This window comes from Mustela lutreola, chromosome 18 (assembly GCF_030435805.1).
Source record: "Mustela lutreola isolate mMusLut2 chromosome 18, mMusLut2.pri, whole genome shotgun sequence".
NCBI lineage: Eukaryota > Metazoa > Chordata > Mammalia > Carnivora > Mustelidae > Mustela > Mustela lutreola.
In genome coordinates this window covers 24,469,306-24,493,896 of record NC_081307.1, presented here as the reverse complement: position 1 = coordinate 24,493,896, position 24,591 = coordinate 24,469,306, and the positions used below count along the sequence as shown (strand labels likewise).

The 24,591-nt window shown below is 41.1% G+C and overlaps 1 long non-coding RNA gene across 3 annotated transcripts; it reads right to left on the bottom strand.

Annotated features, from left to right (window-relative positions):
* Positions 1-1,836: 1,836 nt before the first annotated feature.
* On the bottom strand, positions 1,837-24,135 carry LOC131820476 (uncharacterized). 3 transcript variants are annotated; one of them, XR_009349656.1, is made up of 4 exons: positions 24,027-24,135; positions 23,500-23,610; positions 20,082-20,224; positions 1,837-1,946 (listed from the first exon to the last, which is right to left on the bottom strand). It is a non-coding gene; the product is annotated as an uncharacterized LOC131820476 (long non-coding RNA). The 3 variants fall into 3 exon arrangements; XR_009349655.1 differs by lacking the exon at positions 1,837-1,946 and adding an exon at positions 10,150-10,951; XR_009349657.1 differs by lacking the exon at positions 1,837-1,946 and adding an exon at positions 12,368-13,407.
* Positions 24,136-24,591: the final 456 nt, after the last annotated feature.

The following is a 24,591-nucleotide window of genomic DNA, read 5'->3' as shown; positions in this document are numbered from 1 at the left end:
GCAAATACTTTCAGTAACGATGAAATAGTACTGTTCGTATTTTTATACATATTGCCAATCAGATCCTTCAAAACAGCTCTGGGAGAGGGGCACCTGGGTGGTTCAGTGGGTTAAAGCCTCTGCCTTTGGCTCAGGTCATGATCCCACGGTTCTGGGATCGAACCCTGAGCCCCGCATGCATCAGGCTCTCTGCTCGGCTGGGAGCCTGCTCCCCCCTCCCCTGCCGCCTATTTGTGATCTCTGTCTGTCAAATAAATAAATAAAATCTTAAAAAAAAAAAAAAAACACAAAAAATCCCAGCTCTGTGAGTTAGGGCAGGTCTGTGGTCCCACTTGATGGAGGAGGAAAATAAGTGCCAAGAGATTTGGAGAACATTTATCTCCGGTTCTCATAGCTGGCAGCTGACTGGTCCAATTAGAACTATATCCCCTATTCCAAATCCAGTAAGCTTTTTATTATTCCTTGGGAAAGAAAATATAAAAAAAAGAAACTGTAGGGGCGCCTGGGTGGCTCAGTGGGTTAAGCCGCTGCCTTCGGCTCAGGTCACGATCCCAGGGTCCTGGGATCGAGTCCCGCATCGGGCTCTCTGCTTAGCAGGGAGCCTGCTTCCTCCTCTCTCTCTGCCTGCCTCTCCGTCTACTTGTGATTTCTGCCTGTCAAATAAATAAATAAAATCTTAAAAAAAAAAAATAAAAAAAAAAAATAAAAAAAAAAAAAAAAAAAGAAACTGTAGTTACATAACCAAAAAAAAAAAAATCATGTCTTTCCCAATCTACGAAAATATTTCCATTTAAAAAAGCAGTAAGCCTTTTCTCTAGAAAAGTTAACCATGAGGGAATGATTCCAAGAGTATGGTCAGCACCATCCAATTTCCTTCTTACATTTGCCAACGTGATAATCACTGTATTGCCAAAGGAGCTGGATCCCAATCTTTCCATCATCTTCATTGCATGATATACCATAGCCCTATACACTTGCTTATCCCATACTGGCCACAGTTTCCACCACACACACCTTTGCTTAGTGTGGTTCAATTTCATAGCATCACTGACTAGAATTAAGAGGTCACGAATCCATTGTTCTGCTTAAGTTAAACTGTAGTTAATTCATTCCAGATAGAAGAAAATTTCTTCTGCTCTGAAAATAAACTGGAAAAGATACTCCACAATATCAAATTGATTATCCAAGGCTATTTGTTAGAAAAAGACGATATGATTAATTCTTTTGTTCTGGTTCTACTTATTTATTTGAAACTACCCACATCTCTTGTGTTCCATCCAGGATAGTAGTAATAGCTAATATTTACTAAGCATGGTTACAAATGCTCATTATGAACACATAAAGGATATAAAAATGGGTTTTTTACATTTCCCAGTTTTGACTAAAGCATGAAGACCATAGATATTAAATATCAAAGTGAGTTGTAAGGCAGACCACCCTAAAGGGCTTTCAAAACAGGATTCAAGGGCACCTGGGGCTCAGTGGGTTAAGCCTCTGCCTTCAGCTAAGGTCATGATCTCAGAGACTTGATATCGAGCCCAGCCCACCCCCACCCCCCCTGCTCTGCTCAGCAGGGAGCCTGCTTCTCCCTTCTCTCTGCCTACTTGTGATGTCTCTCTCTGTCAAATAAATGAATAAAATCTTTAAAAAAAAACAAACAAACCAGGATTCAGTTGAAAATTAGTTATACAACTCTTGACTACTTCACCCAAGTCAAATATATAAAAGAGTTGAAATTGAGAGAACAAATTTTGAATAAAACATATTTGGAGGGAGGTACTTTCTGGATCCTTTCCCATATGCACCAAAGGAGTATGGTGGGGATGCTGCCTTCCTCATCTCAAGTCAGGAAGGGTTTCTTTCCCCTGGGAACATCCAGAGCTCCCTACGTGTTCCATGCAAGGAGGAAGCAGAGTGGATGGTTGTCTGACTGGTATCTGGAGCATCTAGAGGGTAAGAGAGAGGGTGGATTCGAGCACGATTAACAGAATAGAGTTGCTGCTGTATTAAAATCAGCTTGCACCCCCAGAATGTCAGGACAAAGAGTCCACGTGTAGACCAGAAGGGAGGGAAGGCTGGCTTAGAGCCTTCTGGAATTCTGGCTAAGGGAGTGCCTGGAGGAATAATTGGTCTCCAGCAGAGCTTCTGTGTGGAGTGAACAACTGAAAACACACACAGACACGCACGCACGCACGCACGCACACACGCATGCGCGCGCCAGCCAAGATAGGGAACAACAAGGAGAAAATACATTTCCCTCAACATGGGAAGTGCAGTTGAATTTTCATGGTGGGGCACTCTGAAACACCGGTGGTGGTGGGGTCGGGGGAGTCACCTTTGACATCTTCCAAGCCCAGAAAGCAGAAAATCATCTTCCAAAAACATCAGTTAAGTAAGAACTTTTCTGCCCACCCCCTCAGCTTTCCTCCCACTTCAGCTGATAAGAAACCCTAGTTATCAAATTAGGAGAGCAGGATTGGAGGGGTAAGGTAAAAAAAGTAGAGGAGACTTGTGCCCAGTATCTGGCTTCTTGGTAGAGGACCCCAGCTAGGGGGAACTTGGAGGAAACCAGAACATAGCATGTTTCATATTATATAGAACATGACTTCCTAAGCATCAAAACAAGATTGGGTTTTGCAACTTAATGGGGTTGTATAACTTTTTATTATCCAAGGGTAGTCAGAAACATTAGGGAACTGTTGGATTTTTCATTGGGGAGAGACCTCCCACTGACTAAATTTTAAGTAGACAATGAGAAACTAAATAAAGGTTCTTTCTGATTACATCACCTGAATCTTAATTATCCAACATCTTGGTCACCCATGAATTAATACATTGAGTTCTCCCAGCAACCCAGTGAGGTAAATATGTTGTTCTCATTTTACAGATGTGGAAATAAGACACAGAGAAGTTAAGTGACTTGCCTAAGGCCATACAGCAATAAAGGGTAGAGCTGGGATTTAACTAAAGCGTAACCTCCTTTTTTTTTTTTTTTTTTTAAAGATTGATTTATTTATTTGAGAGAGATAGAGAGCAGGAGCCAGAAGGGCAAATGGAGATGGAGAGAGAATCTCAAGCAGACTCTGAGCTAAGCACAGAGCCTGACATGGGGCTTAGTCTCACCACCCCAAAATCATGACCGTGAGATCATGATCTAAGCTGAAACCAGGAGTCAGACACCTAACTGACTGCACCACCCAGCTTTCCATCTGGGGCACTTCAAGAAGCAGGGTGGTGGTGAAACCAACTATCAGTGGTTAGTGGCAGCTGAGGGAGCAGCATCAAGTCCCCAAAAGCGGTGGCAGTAATGCCTGTGGTGGTGCACAGTCTCGCGCCTGCCTCAGTACTGCGCAATGGGCGACAGTAGCGGTGGTTTCATCATTGTACTGGCTTTCCGAAATAGCCTTCCAGTAATGGGCTTCCTTCCTAAATGAGCCAGGTGCCATTCTGTTGCTTGCAAATAAGCTGCTTGCTGATGCAAGTGAGGGGGGATTAGAGGCACTCTGATGTAGCTCTCAGGAGGGAAGACGTTCCTCTTTTTTACCCCTTAGATTTGCCTCGGTATATCAGGTTGCTCCGGAGACTGCAACTTGGACTGGGCTTAGAGGAAAGGAGGTCCAAGAGGCTGCTCATCCCACAGTCAGAGGCAGCCGCTGGAACTTGTCTCTGGTCCAGACCGAATGAATCCTTCACATCATTTAGCCCAGCTCTCACTTGAGAGGCTTCGAGTAAAATCCTCTCCCCGACACTTTCCCTGTCCCTCCCTCCTTCTCCTTTGCCTCTCTACGGACCCACCAATCCCTCTACCTGTTTGTCTGTCATCCATCTAGTTCTCTCTCTCTCTCTCTTTTCCTGGTCTAAGAAAGGACAGAAGTGATTAGGAGCCTGGCTCTCCCACCCAGTTCTTTGGATCTCAATACCACAGATCATCTTATCTCCTACACCAACCCAGTAAGCTATGCATTATACATGAAGGTCCTAGTCTACTTTGTGGAGCCCTTAGGGCGAAAAAAGCGCTGGCTATGCACATCTGAGATTGGCATTTACAGAGCATAAATGGACAGAAATGAGAGGTTCAAGGCTGAGAATGCCAAAGAAGACTGGGAACAGATTCATTTATGGACGCTGAAAATCTATTAAATCTCCCTCCATCTATGTGCAAAGGAAATGATTTAAAGATTTTTTGTTTTTGTTTTTGCTTACATCTTGAAATGTCCACTTCTCCAGGGAGGTAAATCTGTTGTATATGAATCTTCAATCTAATAAATTTTATTCCATTAGATATTAGGATGATGAGGAAATATGTATTGAGCACTCTCTATCCACATGGTGCTGTATTATTTACACATCTCTCATTTAACCATCACACCTGCATCAGGCAGTGCTGTAACCTTCTTTTTAAGACCTTGAGTCTTAGAGAAATTAACCAACCCAAGGTCCTACCATTAGATAATATTTCAGGAAGCATACTACATGGCCCAAACCTCCTTTGTAAAAGCATCCATATATATTAAATTACTTGGTAAAAACTCCACACTGGCAAGAGGGACAATGTTCACTCTTTTCTTTCCCTTTGCCAGGTTTATATTCTCCACTCTGACTGCACATTAGAATTACCTCATGATTTTGCAGAATTGATGCTGTAGTCCTACTTCCAGCCACTGAAGTCAGAATGCTGTGGGTAGATATTCACTGTAGAACAAGTTAAGCTAACCGCATGGATTCAGATGGAAAAAGGAAAGGAGACCACCATTGCATTGAAAATGTGATGGTAAATTTGAACTCATGGTTAAAAGAATGTGAACTAGAGAGGGGGTGTATGGATGGCTCAGTTAGTTGGCTGAGCATCTGCCTTCCACTCGGGTAATGATCTAGGGGGCGTGGGATTGAGCCCCTCATCAGGCTCCCTGCTCAGCAAGGAATCGGTTTCTCTCACTCCCTCTCTGTGCATGCTCTCTCTTTCTCTCTCTCTCCCAAATAAATAAAATCTTAAAAAAAAAAAAAAAAGGTGAACTAGACAGAGAAGAGGATGGGACTACATGGACAGCTTTTAGCTTCAATGAGAGGGAGGTTAAGTGGATGGAGTAGCAGATAATGAAACAAATGTAGAGTCACTGGTTTTCAGGTTTTTAAAATTTTTTTAAAATTTAGATTTTAATAAGTAATCTCTACACCCAACATGGAGCTGAAACTTACAACCTCAAGATCAAGAGTCACATGCTCCACCCCCCGAGCCAGCCAGGCGCCCTGGTTCTTGATTTTATAACAAAATGGGTTACAAGTATCTTAAGCCATGAATTCAGAAAGAGAAAGCTGTTGAAATGGTAGTTAATTCTCAGAAATAATCTCATTGGGGATAAGTGTGCAAAATGAGGATATAAAACCAATAACATTTGTTGCTAGCGCTTACTGAAAAAGAGGTCCACAATGATGAACACCCAAATCTCTTCCCAGGGGATCCCAGTGTGCAGCCAGAATTGAGAAAGTTTGGCTTCCCTCCTTCCTCTCCATCCAGTCTTCCTATTCTGCACATCTCCACTCGCTATTTGATATATGACGTATAGGACCTGCCTGTGATTTATGTTATTTCCAGATAAGCAAAAGGCCCTTAGCCCTGCAGAAGGAATGCTGTGCTCAAGGCATCCTGACATGGTTTCTGCAGAAGGCAGCTGTTTGAAGATGGAGAAGCTGAGAATAGTGCATCTCCTTCCCCCCGTTTCATTCAGCTCATCTCTGGTCCCATATTTACTACAGCTTTATTCCCCATGGTTGAGCTTCAAAGGCATCACCTGACCTTGGGGCCAGCTGCATTTATAAAATGCTTAGAAAAGCTTTTGGAGAGACCTAACTTTTTTTTTTTTTTTTTTTTTTTTTTTTTTTTTTTAAATGAATAAACTAGTCATTTCAATCTCCACCAGAAGTGTGATTAAGTTACTACATGTGATTTGAAGGCCGTCTGATTTTCAGCAACTTTGCCTTCTATTCTTTGACTCCCATCTCAAGTCCATGAATAAAATACATTATGTTCTGTTGGAGTCACATTGTGTTCCTGTTGGAGTCAGAGGTCTGCCTTTCAGAACAGTGGCTTAAAAGGTAGAATGTTTTGAAGTTATCCCAGGGGGTGCTTTGGAAATCCACGTGGGAGGGAGGATTACTTACCACAATATTTGGGTAGCATTGCTGGCATGGGACAATTCTGTCAACTTTTGAATATCCCATCAGATATTTGTGTAAGAAAAGCCAACAACCCAACACCCTGTATTTTGACTATCTGAGCCCAGAACCCAACTCCATTTTACACAGACACACTCCATATCTTTTGTGTGGTTTTAATACACACTGAATTCCATGAATGCAACTACCATGTAAAAGAGAGAAGATCATTTCACTTGGTTTACTTTACTAAGAGTTACTTGCCGTTTCAGAAAATCCTGTCACAGATTTGGGATCTTTTCCTTGACAATAGAAAACATCTGCATTAGCCTTCCTTTGTAGGTGTGACCTTCATGTGGGACTTTATGTCTCCTTCATTGTCTTCTCCTTTTGTTCCTTTGTATTATATTATTATTACTTTCCTTTTATTTCTCCCATATATATACATATTTTTTTTTAAAGAATTTTATTTATTTACTTGAGAGAGAGAGAGCATGAGAGGGGAGAAGGCCAGAGGGAGAAGCAGACTCCCCGCTGAGCAGGGAGCCCAATGCAGGACTTGATTCTGGGACTCCAGGATCATGACCTGAGCCGAAGGGAGTCATGGTGCCCTCTCCTTTATATTTTAGAGTATTGTCTTCATTTTTAAAAAATTATGTGATAGGTAAATGATATTAACTATGAATGCAATTTAAAGTACTTAAGGAGGTGTTACAAAATGTTTGTTATAAAAAATGAGTATGGAGTCTAAGAGGGTTGAGAACTCTTCCTTTCGAAAGCAATGAAGACTTGTTTTTTAGGGGCTGGATCTAGAGGAATCTTGAACCTCAACTCTGTATTTAATATAAGACCTTAAGATAAACTTCAAGGTATAAAATGTGCAATTTGTTTTCCAAACAATATATACTGGGAAGTACCAAGTTTCAAAATAAATATAATTAAATCATATGCTCCGTATTAAATATAACCATAAATGCAATATATAGTATGTATTGGACATGCATAATGTGTCTGTCTCTTTATATATAAAATATCAAGAATGATGCATACAATTGTATGAATGTGAGCTAAGGTATGATACTTTCCCTTTATGTAACTGTTTGAAAAAGCCGTTAACTCTGTAACAGTTCTAACTCCAAAGAAGGACATACTTTTAAATTTGTAGTGCAGGACTTCATCATGCAAACATCTTTGTCGTACTGCCTTTTCTTCAATGCCGGCTAACCAGGCCCTCCCTTCCCGAGGAGGCCCTGGAAGAGTGATCCACCCATGCCTGACTGCAGCGCCTGGCTTTCTTGGGAGGTTTCCTTTCCTGACTGGTGGAAGCCTGATCTTGTTTTGCTGTCGTTGCTATAGGAGCAGCCCGTGTTGCAGGGGTGACTCCATCACTAAAACAAATACACGCAAAACGCTGAGAAGCAGATTTCAGCCTTCAAGACTTCAAACACGGAGGAATGAAAACAATCTGTGCAATTTAAATAGAATAAATCCCAATGCCCCCAAGGGAAGTGGGTGTTTATTTTTAGGCTGTAAGCACCACCAGCCAGGCTTTACTGATGACAGACCGAAAGTCCGGAGTGGTGTGGAAGTGTGTCTGTTGTACTGTGAGCTGGACCAGAGGTGGGGGAGAACAAACCAGCACCGCGCAGGGCTTCCTTCCCAGCGGTCCAGCCCACCATGCTCTGGGAGCATTCGTGCCCCCTGCTCTCAAATCTCGTTAGTCAAGACCGCCCTTCGTAGAGAGGCACTGATTGCCCAGTGGCTAACTCAGCATCTTGGCCATCTCCTGGCTCATAGATGATGAGCAGGGCTGGGCGGCAGGTGCACCCGGCGCTGTGGGGTGCCATTGCGTGGCCACAGAGGTCACCAACTGGGTAGAAGCTACCCGTGTTGCATGAACCCTGGTGAGACCCCTCTGGCTAGGGAGCACAAAGCGAGCAATTGCCTAGGCCATGCAGGCAGAGGAGAACGAACTATGCCCATGCCAGGACAGCATGGGGGAGCACGCCTCCCAAGACTGGCTGTGCGAAGTAGATCGGAAAGAAAAGCATACCTGTGTCTTCCCTTGTAAAACGTGGCTCAGAGCATCAGAGCCCTGACTTGGTTTTGAAACGCTACTTTTTAATCATGTTATTACTGGGCTTTTATTATTACATATTGGAAGACAGAATTAAGTTATTAAAATTAAGTTCTTAAAAGTTGTAGCTATGGTTTTGCAGAAAAAAAATGAGCAGAAAGTACAAAGAATTCCCATGTGCTCCCTCTTCCCTCCCAACAGTTTCCAGATTATTAACATCTTGCATTAGGGTAGTACATTTGTTACACTTGACCAATCAATATAGATACATTATTATTAACTGGAGCTCTGAGTTTACATTAGGGTTCACTCTTTGTATTATACTGTTCTATGGGTTTTGACAACTGCATATCAAGTAACAATCATTATAGTATCACATAGAATAATTGCACAGCCCTAAACATCCCCTGTGCTCCCCCTGTTCATCCCTACCTCTTTCTCTTCTTCCCCAACCCCTGGCAACTATTATTGATCTTTTTACTGTGGCCCTAGTTTTGCCTTTTCTGCAATGTCATATAATTGGAACTACATAGTACATAGTCTTTTCAGATCAGTTTCTTTCATTTAGCAATATACAAAATCTCCTCCATGCCTTTTCATGGCTTGATAGATTTTTTTTTAAATCACTGAATAATATTGGGGGCACCTGGGTGGCTCAGTTGGTCAAGCAACTGCTTTTGACTCAGATCATGATCCCAGGGTTCTGGGATCAGATTGAGCCCCGAGTCAGGCTCCCTGTTCAGCTGGGAATCTGTTTCTCCCTCTCCCTCTGCGCTCATGATATATATACATATATATATATGTATATATATCTCCCCCAAATAAATAAATAAATAGATTTATCACTGAATAATATTCTATTTAATGGATGTTCTGCAGTTTGTTTATCCATTGATCTATTGAAGGACATCTTAGTTGCTTCCAATTTTTGACAATTGCTGGCTTTTTTAATGGAACTGTAATTAAGAGATTACAAATCAAAAGTCATCTTGATACCAGTATTTATTAACTGAACATGATTTTTTTTTTTTAAGATTTTACTTATTCACCTAACAGAGAAAGACACAGTGAGAGAGGGAACACAAGCAGAAGGAAAGGGAGAAGCAGGCTTCCCGCCTGGCAAGGAGCCCTATGCGGGGCTCGATCCCAGGACCCTGGGACCATGATCCGAGCCGAAGGCAGACACTCAACAACTGAGCCACCCAGGCGCCCTTGAACATGATTATTAATGACTCGGTGTCCAAACACACTTGGGCACTCTAATGTTGCTCACACATTGGTCTAATGCTTCGGCACACTCTCCTTGAGCAGATCAGGTACACAGTGATGTGTTTTAAGTTTAATCATTATAAAAATGATACCTACTTCAGATGAACATTTTCCAAATATGAAATATAGAAAGTGAGAAATAAAACCCCACTTTCACACCAGTCCCTGGTCCCATTCCCACTGCTCAGAGGCAACCACTCTTTTTTCCTTTTTTAAAGATTTTATTTATTTATCTGACAGATCACAAGTAGGCAGAGAGGCAGACAGAGGGAGAGGGAGAAGCAGGTCCCCGCTGAGCAGAGAGCCCGATGTGGGATCATGACCCGAGCCGAAGGCAGAGGCTTTAACCCACTGAGCCACCCAGGTGCCCCTCAGAGGCAACCACTCTTAACCTTTTTATATGTATCCTACTAGCATTTACTCTTCATATACATGCATGTGTGTGTATTATTTTGGGAGGTGCGGGTAACAAAATAAGTCTTTTGGAATATATGTGTGAAAATAATTTCTAGAGAAGGTGTTCTGTTTTTGTTTTAACAAAGTGCATTTGAAAATGAAATCAAATGGAACACTTACTTTAAATCTACTTTCTGGAATCTTCAACAGAAGAGAGACTTTCGGTTCCTTTTCTCCAAAACGTTACCCAGTTCCCTGGTCCCTAGAGCTACACCAAATGTGCAAGAAATTGTATGGTTCCTGAGCAGCACAAGAGTTTGGAAGGTGATGTCATCTGTCTAACTTGCAACTGAAAATTCTTAGATCAGCCAATATTTGTATTCTCTTATTCTCACTAGATTCTTGGTAACAACACTGCTACCCCAGGAAATGACTGATCTCTTCCATGGTAACCAAAGTCCCACTCAGCATTTCTCATATAGTTCTAGCAGAATAAACTCCTGAGGTGGGGGAGGGTTCCCCTTTAATTATCCCAAATATTCATTCATAAAGGTGTTTTTTTAAAAAAGCATAGGTCTTCCCTCAGACATCTGCCAAGCTCTTCCCTCAGTGTTCTGCCAAGCACATCTGAACTTCTTTAGAAAATCAGAATAGGAAGTAATACAAGTTCCTAAAATTCTGTTTGGGGAAATAATAACCATAATAGAGGTTCAAAAGTTAACCAAATATTCATCATTTCCTTATAAAAGTTCCGGTCACAAAAAGCACTCCCTCTTGCCCTTGCCTTTGCTGTGATCATTTACAATTGGAAAATCTTTTAATAGAATAAAATACTAGTGATTTTACAATGGATCTTTGAACTTCTGGGAGGATTTTTTTCTTTTCTTTTCAAAATGTCTTGAGGGGCGCCTGGCTTGTTCAGTTAGTTAAGCTTCTGCTTCAGCTCAGGTCATGATCCCAGGATCCTGGGATGGAGCCACATATTGGGCTCCCTGCTCAACATTGAGTCTGATGTTCCATGTCCTGCTCCCTGCCCCACAGGCATGCTCTAAAAATCTAAAAAAATTTAAAAAAAAAAAAAAAAAGAAGAAGAAGAAGAAGTGTCTCAATTACTCAGGTTTGAATATCACTGTATTATTAGACTATGTTGGGAAAGGAACCTCGTCTCAGTGTGTGCTGTTAAGTGAATGAATGAGGACACTCACTGGCACTTTGATTGGTTCCATTGACAGACCCCTTAACAGAGAGGGCTTTGCTCTTTTGAAGCTTGGTATATGAGCAAAACCATAGGTCAGGAGAGAGTGCTATAACTGAAATTTCACTTGGTTCTTTTAAGTCTATTTCAGTAGGCTCTTCAGTATCAGCCAAATAGAAAAGTAGAAATGAGTGGAAAGAAGCCAAACAATGGGCATCAAGAAATACAAACTGGGGCGCCTGGTCGCTGAGTGGGTTAAGCCTCTACCTTCAGCTCAGGTCATGATCTCAGGGTCCTGGGATCGAGCCCTGCTTCGGGCTCTCGGCTCAGCAGGGAGCCTGCTTCCTCCTCTCTCCCTGCCTGGTCTCTCTGGCTACTTGTGATCTCTGTCTGTCAAATAAATAAACAAAAAATCTTAAAAAAAAAAATAGAAATACAAGCTTTCCAAGGATTTAATAGTAAGAGACAAATAATGGGTTTCACCTGATGCATCTGGAATGTTAATATTTCATTTATCTAAATTGTACAGATAAATGTGTGTAGATAGGAGAAATAAGGGATAATCTGTTTTTTGCTGTTATGTGGCACTGTTACTAGCAAAGGGTCACATTTGTTCTATTTTCTGACCAGTAGATGTGAAACTAGAATGGGAGAAAATACTGAGATGGCTCATCCTCTATCTGTAAAATCCCTAAACCTACATGTGCCACAAAGATTAGAGTGTATGGAAGTGGTGGCGTGACAGAGGAGTAAAGCCAACTCAGTACATAATCACATTGTCTTCTTAGGGTCCTAAACTCCTAAAATCAGGTAGGTTAGAGGGTACCATTTCCTGGGGAGAGCTCTTTCTTCGAGAAGTTGCTGAACACCATGAATCACTTAGCTGAATGTTGTTTTCACTATTTAGAGTATGCTTTGGAATAATAATTAAACAACTTGGCCACTGAACAGCTTATTTATAAGTACATGCAGGCTGTTCATTGTTATAGAAGACATTCTCCAGCCATGAGAATTGATGAGACTCTCGATCACGATTTCCCCTACTTGGTACAGGCTATCTGAAGAGAACAACTAGTCAACTGGTCTAGCAGTGAGCTCAGAGTATCCCAGCAATTCAGTCTAACAAGCATGAGTGACCTGAAGATTTGCTGCTACTTCTTACTTTGAAGTATCTTCAGGTTCAAGAACTCTAGCACTCCTGCATTCACACAAGGTCGTAGAAACAAAATCAAACTGTTCCCCGTAGTTAAACAGGCCAATGGGCTCCTACAAACAAATGCACATTAATTTTTTTTGGTGGGGGAGGTCCATTGGAAGGGCACAGACTAGTAGGTAGAGAAAACTTCTAATTTTGTTTTATTTGTAAATTTTCTTTTTCCTAGGTTTTTTTGTTTTGTTTTGTTTGGTTTGGTCAAGAGAGAAAGTTGGTAAAAAAGAGTTTTGCTTTGAGCTTTTTCTTTTGCTATTTGTATCTGTCAAGTACACTTTGCATACCTTGTTATGACAATAAGCTGTTATTCATAAAAAGTCATTTGTATTTCCTATGTGGCTCCTCATCTATTTATTTTGGTATTTAACATTCTGCTGGGCATCAGAGATGTGGCACATACCATCCTAACTGAATTCAGATATCATTTCTGATGATCCTGTTTCAACCACTTAATTACTGAGCAATTTTAAAGACCCAGTTGTTCACTTTAAGATACTGTACACTAACCTGATAATTTTCCATTCAATTTGGCTAATAATGCAGAAAGGGGTTAGATATTTACAGACAATATTTCAAGTAATTGGGAACAATTGGCGCTTTAACATTTGCACACTTTCCATTTGCACAGAGAGCAATAAAACCCTAAGTAATTACAGCCAAAGAATCCTCCAGCTGTGCCATTCCGAGCACATAAATCACATCCTGTCAATATTCCATCCGTCAGATGGGCAAAATAGCAGTAATATATTTATGAATTCTGTATAACTATTAATAGAATATGAACAAGCAAATCTGAGAGGTTTCTATCTAGAATAGGACCTATTTTCAAAAAAGGAAGGGAGACTTCCTATTTGAGATAAAATGAATTTCTTGACATCCACCCTGTAGATAGTAGAAAGGAGAGATTCATTTCTGTTTCCTTCTGTCTGGGTGGGAAGACAGCCCCCACCCCCATGCTGCTGGTCCCATATTTCCTTCTGTGGCTTAAGGAAGAGGGTTTATGGTTCATTCTTGGCAGAATCCAAGCCTGTGTCCAGTCATCAGGGCACAGGCAAAGCAAGAGAACAGTCCAGGGGGCTCTAGGCAGGCTGGCTTTCATTTCCTCAGCTGTAAATTAAAATATATGCCAGAAGAAAAAAATTATACATTTCAGGAATCTGAACGTCCACAGGTAGGATAAGGTCTATGGGTGCAAGCAAGTTCCTGTTGGAATTGGTGTTTGAACTCTGTTAACTTATTAGTTCCAACCTACATGGCTGTGAACCTCAGTCTCCACTATTGAAATTCTCCTAGTTGTCGACAGATGGTTGGATAAACAAAATGTGGTGTGTACCTACAGGTGGAATATTATTCAGCTTTAAAACGGAAGCAAATTCTGATATGTGTTATGACATGGATGAACCCTCAAGATATCACGCTAGGTGAGATAAGCCAAACATAGAAGGACAAATACTGTGTAATTCCACTTATATGAGGTACCTAACCTAGTCAGATCCGTAGAGACAGAAAGTAGGGTTGAGGTTAGCAGGGGCTGGCGGAAAGAGAGGAATGGGGAGATAGTGTTTAATGGTTCGAATGGGTGCAGAGTTTCAATTTAGGATGATGAAAAAGTTCTGGAGATAAATGGTGGTGATGGCTGTTCCAAAGTATAAACATACTTAGCGTCACTGAACCGTATACTTAAAAATGATAAAAATGTTAAATTGTATATTGTGTATGGTTTACATAGTAACAAACAGATGACACTGAAAAAATTTAAAAATAGATAGTTCTGGGGCCCCTGGGTGGCTCAGTCAGTTAAGTGTCTGCCTTTGGCTCAGGTCATGATCTTAGGGTCCTGCGATCGAGTCCCGTATCAGGCGCCCCAGTTAGAGGGGTCTGCTTCTCCCTCTCCTGCTGCTGCTCCCCCTGCTTGTGCGTGCATGTGCTCTCTCTCTCTCTAATAGATAAACAAAATCTTAAAAAAAAAAATTTGTTACTGAGACACCCCAGCATTGTCTCACATTTAGTCAGAAGCAAATTGAGTCTCGCTCATCATTTTGGTTTTCTTGTATAAGTCCTCTGCTCAGATGTTTTTTTTTTTTTTTTTTTTTTTTAAAGATTTTATTTTATTTATTTGACAGAGAGAAATCAAATCACAAGTAGACGGAGAGGCAGACAGAGAGAGAGAGAGAGGGAAGCAGGCTCCCTGCCGAGCAGAGAGCCCGATGCGGGACTCGATCCCAGGACCCTGAGATCATGACCTGAGCCGAAGGCAGTGGCTTAACCACTGAGCCACCCAGGCACCCTGCTCAGATGTTTTTGAGGAAGGGATCCCATCTTCACTGCCACCGCTACCAGTGTCTCCCACAAAAGAAAAAAAAAAGGCTACTTCCCTTCTTGCTTAATTGCCTACGCTACACATCCTCACACCCTGAGTGGCACACGTTCCCCTTTCAGTCCTCCCTGTTCTACAGCTGAGCTGTGTTCCACAGAGAAATGGGGAAAGCACCCCTCTCCCTGGTGCTCTGAGCCACATCCTGGGCTCCAAAGCAGAATGCCTGTGCCTTGGAGGCTCCCCAGTTCATTCTAGAACAGCTTCTATCTCTAACCCATTTAACCACGGGGTCTCAAAACTGGCCTGGGAACTGTGAAGAGAACCAAACCAGGCCAGCCCCCTCGATCGTCATAACTTGTTCCCCTGGATTCTGTACCAAAAGACTGCCTAACTGCTTACTTCAGCTAAACCTGAGAAGCAAACATGGCCATTTACTTGAATAGTAATCCAAAGTGAGGAAGGAGATGGCTAGGTCCTTCCCCAGAGTCCTGCTTAGACTCGGCCAGAATGATCTGGTTCCAGGGAGCTCCGGCTGTCCATTAGCATTCACAGTATTTTTTCTCTTGTACAGAGAACTGACCCAATGACTGTTATTGATTAATATTCCTCGATGTAGTCCAGAACAATCTGTCAGAATGTGACAGACATCCCAGCAGTCAGGAAGTCAGCGTGGGCTGCTGGGCTGCAGGGGAGTGAGATGAGGGAGGGACTGGGTGCTTGGAGCGGAGCAGCCGCAGGGGGGTGGGGTGGGGGGTGGAAATACTTCCTCTACAGCCCTCAGGGTATGAGAGAGAGAGACAGAAAGACAGACAGATGGTGTGAGAGACCTATAGAGCTGAATTGTGTCCTCCAAAAGAATGTGCTAAAGATCTACTCCCTGCTACATGCAACTGCGACCTTCCTTAAAAATAGGGTCTTTGCAGATAGAGTCAAGTTAAGACGAGGTCATGCTGGATCAGGGTGGGCCCTCAGTCCAATAACTAGTATCTTTATAAAAGAGAGGAGAAAGATGGGGTGCCTGGGTGGCTCAGTGGGTTAAAGCTCTGACTTCGGCTCGGGTCATGATCCCAGGGTCCTGAGATAGAGCCCCACATTGGGCTCTCCCCTCAGCGGGGAGCCTGCTTCCCCCTCTCTCTCTCTGCCTGCCTCTCTGCCTACTTGTGATCTCTTCTCTCTCTCTCCCTGTCAAATAAATAAATAAATAAATAAATCTTTTTTAAAAAGAGAGAGCGAGAGAGGAGAAGGAAATTTGGATACAGGAATACAGACACACGGAATAGAAGCCCATGTGATGAAAGGCAGAATTTGGAGTGATACAGCTACAAGGCAAGGAAGATCAAGGGTTGCTGGCAGCTCCCAGAGGCTATAAGAGAGTCATGCAACTGATTCTCCTCAGAGTCCCCAGAAAGAACCATCTCTGCCAAGCCCTTGATTTCATACCTCAGTCCTCCTGAATTGAAGAGGAACACATTTTTATTGTTCTAAGCTCCCTGCCCCCCAATCCGTTTGTAGTAATCTTGTTATGGAAGCCTGAGGAAACTAATATAAGACCCACGGGAGAAGGTTTTCTCAGAGCAAGTTTGTAGAGAAGGCTTTACTTTGGTTTGCTATTGTCTTAGGAAAGATGTGAGTTTAGTGACCATTGAAGATTTTTTTTCTGCTTGGGTCCCCAGAAAGTTCTGCATAGACTTCATGACCCAACTATAGGACGTTAAGGAATAAATTCGTGTGTTCATCTCTTTTCCCTTGCTCTGATTCTGAAATGTTAGTGTATTTCTCTGTTATGTTTTTTATTTATTTGGTACAAGCTCTTTTTTATTTTTTTGGACAAAGGGGAGAAAAAAGTAGTAACTGGATAAACCTGTCTTTCTCCTCCTTCCCCAGGGAAAAGAGCTATTATTAGCCCAGATTATTAGCTCTGAAAGAAGCTAGACTAATGACCTTCTCATTTCAGAGTTCAGAGTTCAACCTTCTCATTTCAGACCTGAGAAAATGGAAGCCTAAGGTTATATGAGTACTTAGTAGATGTCACCATCTGTGTCTTTGATTAGTCAAAACACTTTGTCAGTTGGGTATCAGGTGTCTGATAGGGAGACAGCAGTAACTGGACCTGTACATAGTGTATAGACTAATGATGCCAATTGAAATTATTTATGTTGTTGAATATTAATAGTAAATATTTTATCCCTTAGCAAAGTCAGGTGGCTACTCACCTACATTTTTACTGTCAGATTCTCAAAGCAAAACAAACAAACAAGAAACTGAGTTATTCAACTTTTTGTTAATTACAAAATTAAAAACTTCTAGCAGAAGATATGTTTCTAGAAATGGAGGGCTGGATTATTTGGATCACCTTTTTAAAAATGAGAAGTTGAAAAGCATTGGCAAGTGGTGACTGACTAGATTTTTAAAAGGCTGTTTTCAGGATAATATATAAAATGTGGGAAGGGGAAGGGAAAGGAGGGGCCATCAAAGCTCAGATGCCCTGAGGGAACTGAAGGCAACACCCAGTTGGCTAAATTGATTTGCCCAGTGAGTAAGGGGGACAGAAGTCTAAGTCCAGTGTAGTTCTAGAAGACTGTCCCTATAGCAAAGTCGAACATCTTCAGTGTAAGAGTTAAACAGAGTTAGAGGTGCCTGGCAGGCTCAGTCAGTAGAGCATGTGACTATTGATCTCAGGGTTGTGAGTTCAAGCCCCACATTGGGTGCAGAGATCACTTTTTAAAAATCTTAAAAAACAAAAACAAAAACAAAAAAACCCCACCAAAACACCAGACAGTTAAACAGAATTAAACATGCTCTTCCACCTAAAAATGTTACCTTGGAGCTGAATAGAATAGGGGAAAACAAGAGAAAGAAAAAAGAGGTCTTATGGAAAATTGGCCGCAGATCCGTCCTCACAGGCATTTTCATTCTGGGTACCTATAGTCTGAAGGAGCCGCACACCTTAAATGTGATTTGAGGTTGTTCCCAAATAGTAGATGGTGAAGAGAACAAAGGCAAAAGGAGCGTAGATAAAATTAAATTTCCTTACAACTTGCAGCCCAATGACAAGTACTTGAAACAGGCAGAGTGACCTTCCTCAAGGAACTCAACGGCCTTAATGTTAATGCTTTGCTGGAGGCAAAAAGCAACCTTAGCTTAACATTAGCCTGACAATCCAGATTTGTAAATCTTCTTTAATATAAGAAAATCACTTTGAAAACTTACTTTATCTCAAACCCCACCCCACCCCTGCCAAGATGTATGTTAGCAATCATCCTTCAAACATATGGCCCATGGATACACATCTGAAGGGTCTCATGACTAAGGTTATACTAGACAGTAGTGAATACCCTTACCTTAACAGCAGCTAGCCCCTCAAGGTTCTGGAAGGCTTGCTTCCAAATTCCTTAAAAATTTATGCTGTCACTAACCCCCACTAGCTAAAAAGTATATAATCAGCCACTCCTCATAATCCTAGCGCTGCTCTTTGTGGCCAGGGGTCCTGCCCTGTGCTTTAATAAAACTACCCTTTTAGAACCAAAGACATCTCTCTCAAGAATTCTTTCCAGCCATCCGCACCTGGACCTCATGTCACCCCCAGCATCACATCAGTGGTCCTGCTGATGACATCTGATGACAGCAAATTCAAAGACTCACAGGAGAAGACATACTCAGCCTAGACGTTAGGAAAACCTCACACGCAGTTATCAAGGTCCAACATGCAGTTACAGGTAACCAGGTGCACAAGAGAGCAAGACTATGCAAGGGAGAACCAGCAGAAATAACATTGGGAAAGGGCTGCCCAGACTTCAGGCATCACTTTAAAGCTATTATAAAACTCATTATAAAACTACTTCACTTCAGTTTAAATAAATAAATGGCAAAATTGAAAATACTTGCAGGAGACTGTAAAAATAACATGGATTGGTTAAGGGAACAAACAGAATGTGTATGTATATATTATATGTATTATAAAATCTATGTATTTATTATAAATCATATTCATAAATGTCTAGGTGAGCATCTTTGACAGTAGGTTGGATACAACAGAAGATTAGTGAACTAAAAGTAGCTCAGGATATATTATCAAGAATTTAGAACAGGGGCGCCTGGGTGACTCAGTGGGTTAAGCCTCTGCTTTCATCTCAGGTCATGGTCCCAGAGTCCTGGGATCGAGTCCCGCATCGGGCTCTCTGCTCAGCGGGGAGCCTGCTTCCTCCTCCCTCTCTCTCTGCCTGCCTCTCTGCCTACTTGTGATCTCTATCTGTCAAATAAAAATAAATTAAAAAAATAATAATTTAGAACAGAAAGTCAAAAGTACGGACAACACAAAGCAGAAGAAAGAGACCTGGAAGAGACAGAAGATCCAACACACATTTGAAAATCGTATATCTTTGGGCGCCTGGGTGACTCAATTGATTAAGCCTCTGGCTCTTGAGCTCAGCTCAGATCTCAATCTCAGGGTTTTGAGTTCAAGTCGCACCCCCCCCCCCCCCCCACTGAACTCCATGCCAGGTGCAAAGCCTACTTAAACAAAAAAAAAGTGTTGGAAAAAAAAAATTGTACGCCTTCCCTTTCCTGAAGATGGCGCCGAAAGCAAAGAAAGCCCCTGCCCCTCCAAAGCCGAAGCAAAAGCCAAAGCCTTGAAGACAAGGCAGGGTGCTGAACGGTGTCCACAGTCACAAAAATTAAAAAAAAAGAAAGAAAGAAAAAGAAAAAGATCAACACATCACCTACCTTCCAAAATCCCAAGACACTGTGTCTCCAAAGGCAGCCCAAATATCCTTGAAAAAGCACCCCCAGAAGAAACAAGCTTGACTTCCATGCCATCATTAAGTTCCCCCCAACTCACTACTGAGTCAGCCATGACGAAACTAGAAGACAGCACATTTGTGTTCATTGTGGACCTCAAAGCTAACAAGCACGGGATCAAAGGCTTTGAAGAAGCTAGATGACATTGACAAGGCCAAGGTCAACACTCTCATCAAACTCCATGGAGAGAAGTCATGTATGCTGGACTGGCTCCTGACTATGATGCTTCAGATGTTGCCAACAAAATTGGGGTCATCAAAACTGAATTCAGCTGGCTATACCTCAATATAAAATTTTTCATCAAAAAAATAATTATGTCTTTTAACCATAAGGACTCTTGAAACAAAATAACCACAACATCATTATTACACCTAAAAATGTATAATAATCCCTTAATATTATCAAGCATCTAGCGACCATATGTTGGATCAAAATCCTAAAAGGAGAGGAAAGAGAGAAGAAGAGAGATGCAATATTTGAAGAAATAATGATTTGGATTTTTCCACAGCTAGTGAAAGACACTGTTTCCAGACTCACTAATCCTGTTAATACCAAGAAGGATAATTTAAAAATCCATGCCTAGATAGGGCAGAGTGAAACTGAAGAAAACTAAAGACAGAGTGGTGATTAGGGAGAAGGAGAATGGCCAGAGGAAACGTCAGATTACCTTTGTAGCAAGTGTAGCTTGGACCTTGACTTGATTTCTGAGCAGCCAGAGCAGTAGCCAGAGAGCAGCAGTGTGATATTTTCAAGACGCTAACAGGAAACGGCTGCCCGTCAAGTCTTACACCCGTACCTCTGAGATGCAATCTGCCCAAGAGACAGAGGGAAGATCTAACACACAATTGCATTTTGCGATTCTGAAGTTTTGTATTTTATAAAATCACCTACAAAATTATGCACAGATGCATGTGACTTGAATCAGTTTGGTTTATATTACCATCAGTAGTACTAAGAATCAAGTTGAAAGAATCATGTGGCTAAAATGGTCCCATTGAAACTTTCTCATCTATGTGCTTTGAAATAGAAAAAAAATGAGTTCTGTGTTTACAAGCATGTTGTGAAGGTGTGCTCTCAAAATTACTACTTGCTAGGGCCTTTTGAGAAAGCAGTTTGGTAGCATGTACTGAGAATTTCAAAGTTCTCATTTTCCTTTGGTCTGGTGATTTCACTTCCGGGACATGAATTTAAGAGAAGGTAAAATGCACAGTATACATAAAATACACAGCAACACAATATGAGTCTTTATGCAAAAGATATGCGTCAGAATATGTTTATAATAATGAAAAATTGAAAGTAATTTATAAGTCCAACAGTTTAGGGAACAGTTTAGGAGACAGTTTAAAAGTTATGAGTTAGAGGCACTTGGGTGGCTCAGTCCCTTCAACGTCTGCCTTCAGCTCAGGTCATGATCCCAGGGTCCTGAGATCCAGCCCACTGGACTCCCTGCTTAGTGAGAAGCCTGCTTCTCCCTCTGTCTGCCCTTCCCCCTGCTTGTGCTCTCTCTCTCTCTCTCTCTCTCTCTCTCTCCTGCTCTCTCAAACAAATAAATAAAATCTTAAAAAGGAAAAAAAAAACTAGAAAATTCATGAAAAAATAGGAAGTTTAGACTCAGTCATACAACGGGATATTTTGCATCTATTAAAATAGATGTCTACAACAGTAGTAATAGAAGAAAATACCTATGATCCAATATTAAGAATAAAAGGCAAGATACAAAGTTGTTTCTATAATATGATTTTCTGCAGAAAAATATTTGATGGAAGCATATAAAAGTAGTATGTTGGTTGCTGTTGGGTAATAATATCATAGATGAATTTTCTTCTTCCTAATCCTTTCCTATCTGTTCTGAAATATCTGCAACAAATATGTATTATTTTACATTCAAAAATTACTTTGGAATCTAGTTGGTATTTCTTAAGTAGGATGGGGAGACTCAGATCGTCATTTTGTCATTTACTTTTATTCCTACATTTGTCTATCATATTTATGTGATATAAAAATTAACAACAATATGAACAGATGACTGGCAAAGTTAAGTTTTAACCACATATAATATTACTTAGAAGTCAAGAATCAAAAGATACGAGGTGCCTGGATGGTTCAGGAGGTTAAACGGCTGCCTTCAGCTCAGGTCATGATCCTGGGGGTCCTGGGATGGAGCCCCGTGTTGGGCTCCCTGCTCAGCAAGGAGTCTACTTCTCCCTCTCCCCCTCTTGCCCCTCATGCTCTCACATTCTCTTGCTTGCTCTCCCTCTCTCTCAAATAAATAAATCTTTAAAAAAAATTAAAAGATGCCGCATCCCTTATTTTGATCATTCACAGAGACTATAACTCACGACTACTAAAAACTAAAATGGAATAAAGAGAAATGTATCATTTGTAAATCAAATTATCAATTTAATAAATAATTTAATTTAATAAATTAAATTAATAAATTAATTCAATAAAATAAACTAATTTAATAACTAAAATAAATTGATTTAATAAATAAGAACTCATTTATGTGCCAGATTAAGAATACATCCAAATTATGTATTTAAATAAAAATAATCTCATGTTATAGTTTAATGACAAGCAATAGATTTAATAAAAGAAAAAGTTTATCTCCTTTAGTGGTGAAGGAAATATTATCTTCTCTGAAATAAAACCACTTTCCTAGATTATAATTTCAATATTATTGCAATTATATACACACACACAAACACACATGTACATATACATGTACTTAACAAGAATTTCAGGGAGCCAAAAAAATGAAAAATATAAAGCAGAGAGAAAAGACCTGGAAGATACAGTGAGAAGGTCTAATATACATTTTGAAATAACATGTATTATTTAAAATGTATACATATGTATTGTACGCATAGGTATACACATATGTATTCTAACTTAGAATTTCATTCTAACTTATGTAATTTCAAAATCATACAAATGTGGCTCAAATTAATATGACAGTATGGATATGACTTGAACTTTTCCTGACTAGGTGGTCCCCAGAGAGGGTCAAGGGTGATTAACGAAATGGCCGTGGGAAAAAGATCTTATTAAAAGCCGATTCCTAGCCACGTGGGTGTCTTCTGTTTTATCCTCTCCACCCAGCCCGCTTCTGCTCTGTATTCTTTATCACTAAGAGTAACCCTAGTCCATCTTTCATCTCCTCCATACAACTACCAAGTCTTGCTGATTTTACCTTATAAACATTTCTTGAATATGTTCCCTCTGCCCTATCCTGCTCTCATTTGCCATACTGAGGTCTCATTCCCTACCTGGAATATCACATGAGCCTCATGACTGGTTTTCCTCACAGCTCCCACACAGCCACCAAAGTGATTTTTTTTTTTTAAGATTTATTTATTTATTGGACAGACAGAGATCACAAGTAGGCAGAGAGGCAGGCAGAGAGAGAGGAGGAAGCAGGCTCCCTGCGAAGCAGAGAGCCCGACGCGGGGCTCAATCCCAGGACCCTGGGATTATGACCTGAGTGGAAGGCAGAGGCTTTAACCCACTGAGCCACCCAGGTGCCCCACCACCAAAGTGATTTATATCACATCTGTATCTAATGGCATTATTGCCAGGTGTTCATTCTATTCTACACACATTTATTTAGTACTGCTTAGGTACCAAACACTGTATTAGGCACTGAAGATACATCAGTGAACAAGACAGATTAGGTTCCTACACTCAAGGAACTTATATCCTAATACAAATAAGCAATTCAAAGACATGCTTTGTTGCCCCTTCTAAACCCTGAGCCTATAGCTTTCACCATCCTGTGTGTAGCTGACCCTTAAACACAAAGGTCTGAACTGTGCGTGTCCACTGACATACAGATTCATTTTCGATAAATACAGTATATACTGTAGATGTATTTTCTCTTTCTTATGATTTTCTTACTAACATTTCCTTTTCTGTAGCTCACTTCATTGTTAGAATACAGCATATCATACGTCACACATTCTAGGTCCTTGTGAAAATTTGTGGGAACCAGGGAATGTGGATACTTTGATCTGGTCATAAGGAAATATAAGCCCTGTGCAAGTAAGGATGAGATGCTCCTGTCCAAATTTACATTTTTGTCTTACCTTCTGCTATTCTTTAAACTATCCGGCTGCTAGGTTCTTTAGCAAGTGATTAGGAAGCATTAAGTAATTAACCAGGAGCAGCAGAGAACCAGTAGTGATGATCTCCAATCTCTAAGTAGAGAGAAAATTGCAGCAAAAAAATAAATAAATAAAAAGACTTATTTTAGTCACGAATGAATGAAGAAAATAGGCAGAGCATCTAACCATGATTGCTAGCTAAGCTATTAACCAAACAGGATCCACTGTCCTTACGCTGGGTAACATTGAATGCCAGAGATAAACTGAATAAAATAAACAACAGCACAACCAAAAAGCCACAGGGCCATCATAAGATGGGGTGCAAATCAGGATCTGTGTCAGCTCCCATGTTCTAAGTAGTAACAAAAAAACCCAACCTAAACATGTTTACTCAACAAGAAGGATTTATGGGATAATAAAACAGAAGAATTAGAATAGAAGTAAGGAGGTGAACCAATCAAGGAAGGTCAACACTGTCTTTTATAACTTCAGAATTCTGGTGACTTAACTCAGTATAAATTCATTTCTCCGTGCAAGTGTTCAGTCCAGGGTTCCTCAGCAAGCAATCGTCCTGAGAAGCTGTCCTCCAAGCGCTTACGCAGGCGCCTTCCCTTATGGTTCTCCACTCAGTGAGAACTTTGGAAAAGAAAATGGAAGATCAGGCTTGAAAAATGAGATGTCAACTTGGCCACATTCCATTGGCTAGAACTCCGTCATGTGGCCACACATGACTGGAAGGGAGCTAGGAAATGTTATTGCGCTGTATGGCCAGAAAAAATGGTGAATGTTTAACTAGTTCTTGCCGGCTGCAGTGGGAGCTAAATGTTCTGTAGTTCGTATCCAATGAGAAACAGAGCAGCTCAGCCCCTGTCTTACAAGCAGAAGACTGAGATTCACCTTGCTTGGCTTGCTGAGTCACAGGCACATCCCTGAGCAGATGAACTGACCTAAGGATTGCCACGGGCTGGTGGCCTTCAGCCCACCTGAGCCCACCTCTTGAGCTGTGAGTCAGGTCCACTTTCCTGAAATTTCAGGACTTCACAGGAAGTAGGAAATATCAGAAAGACAATGTAA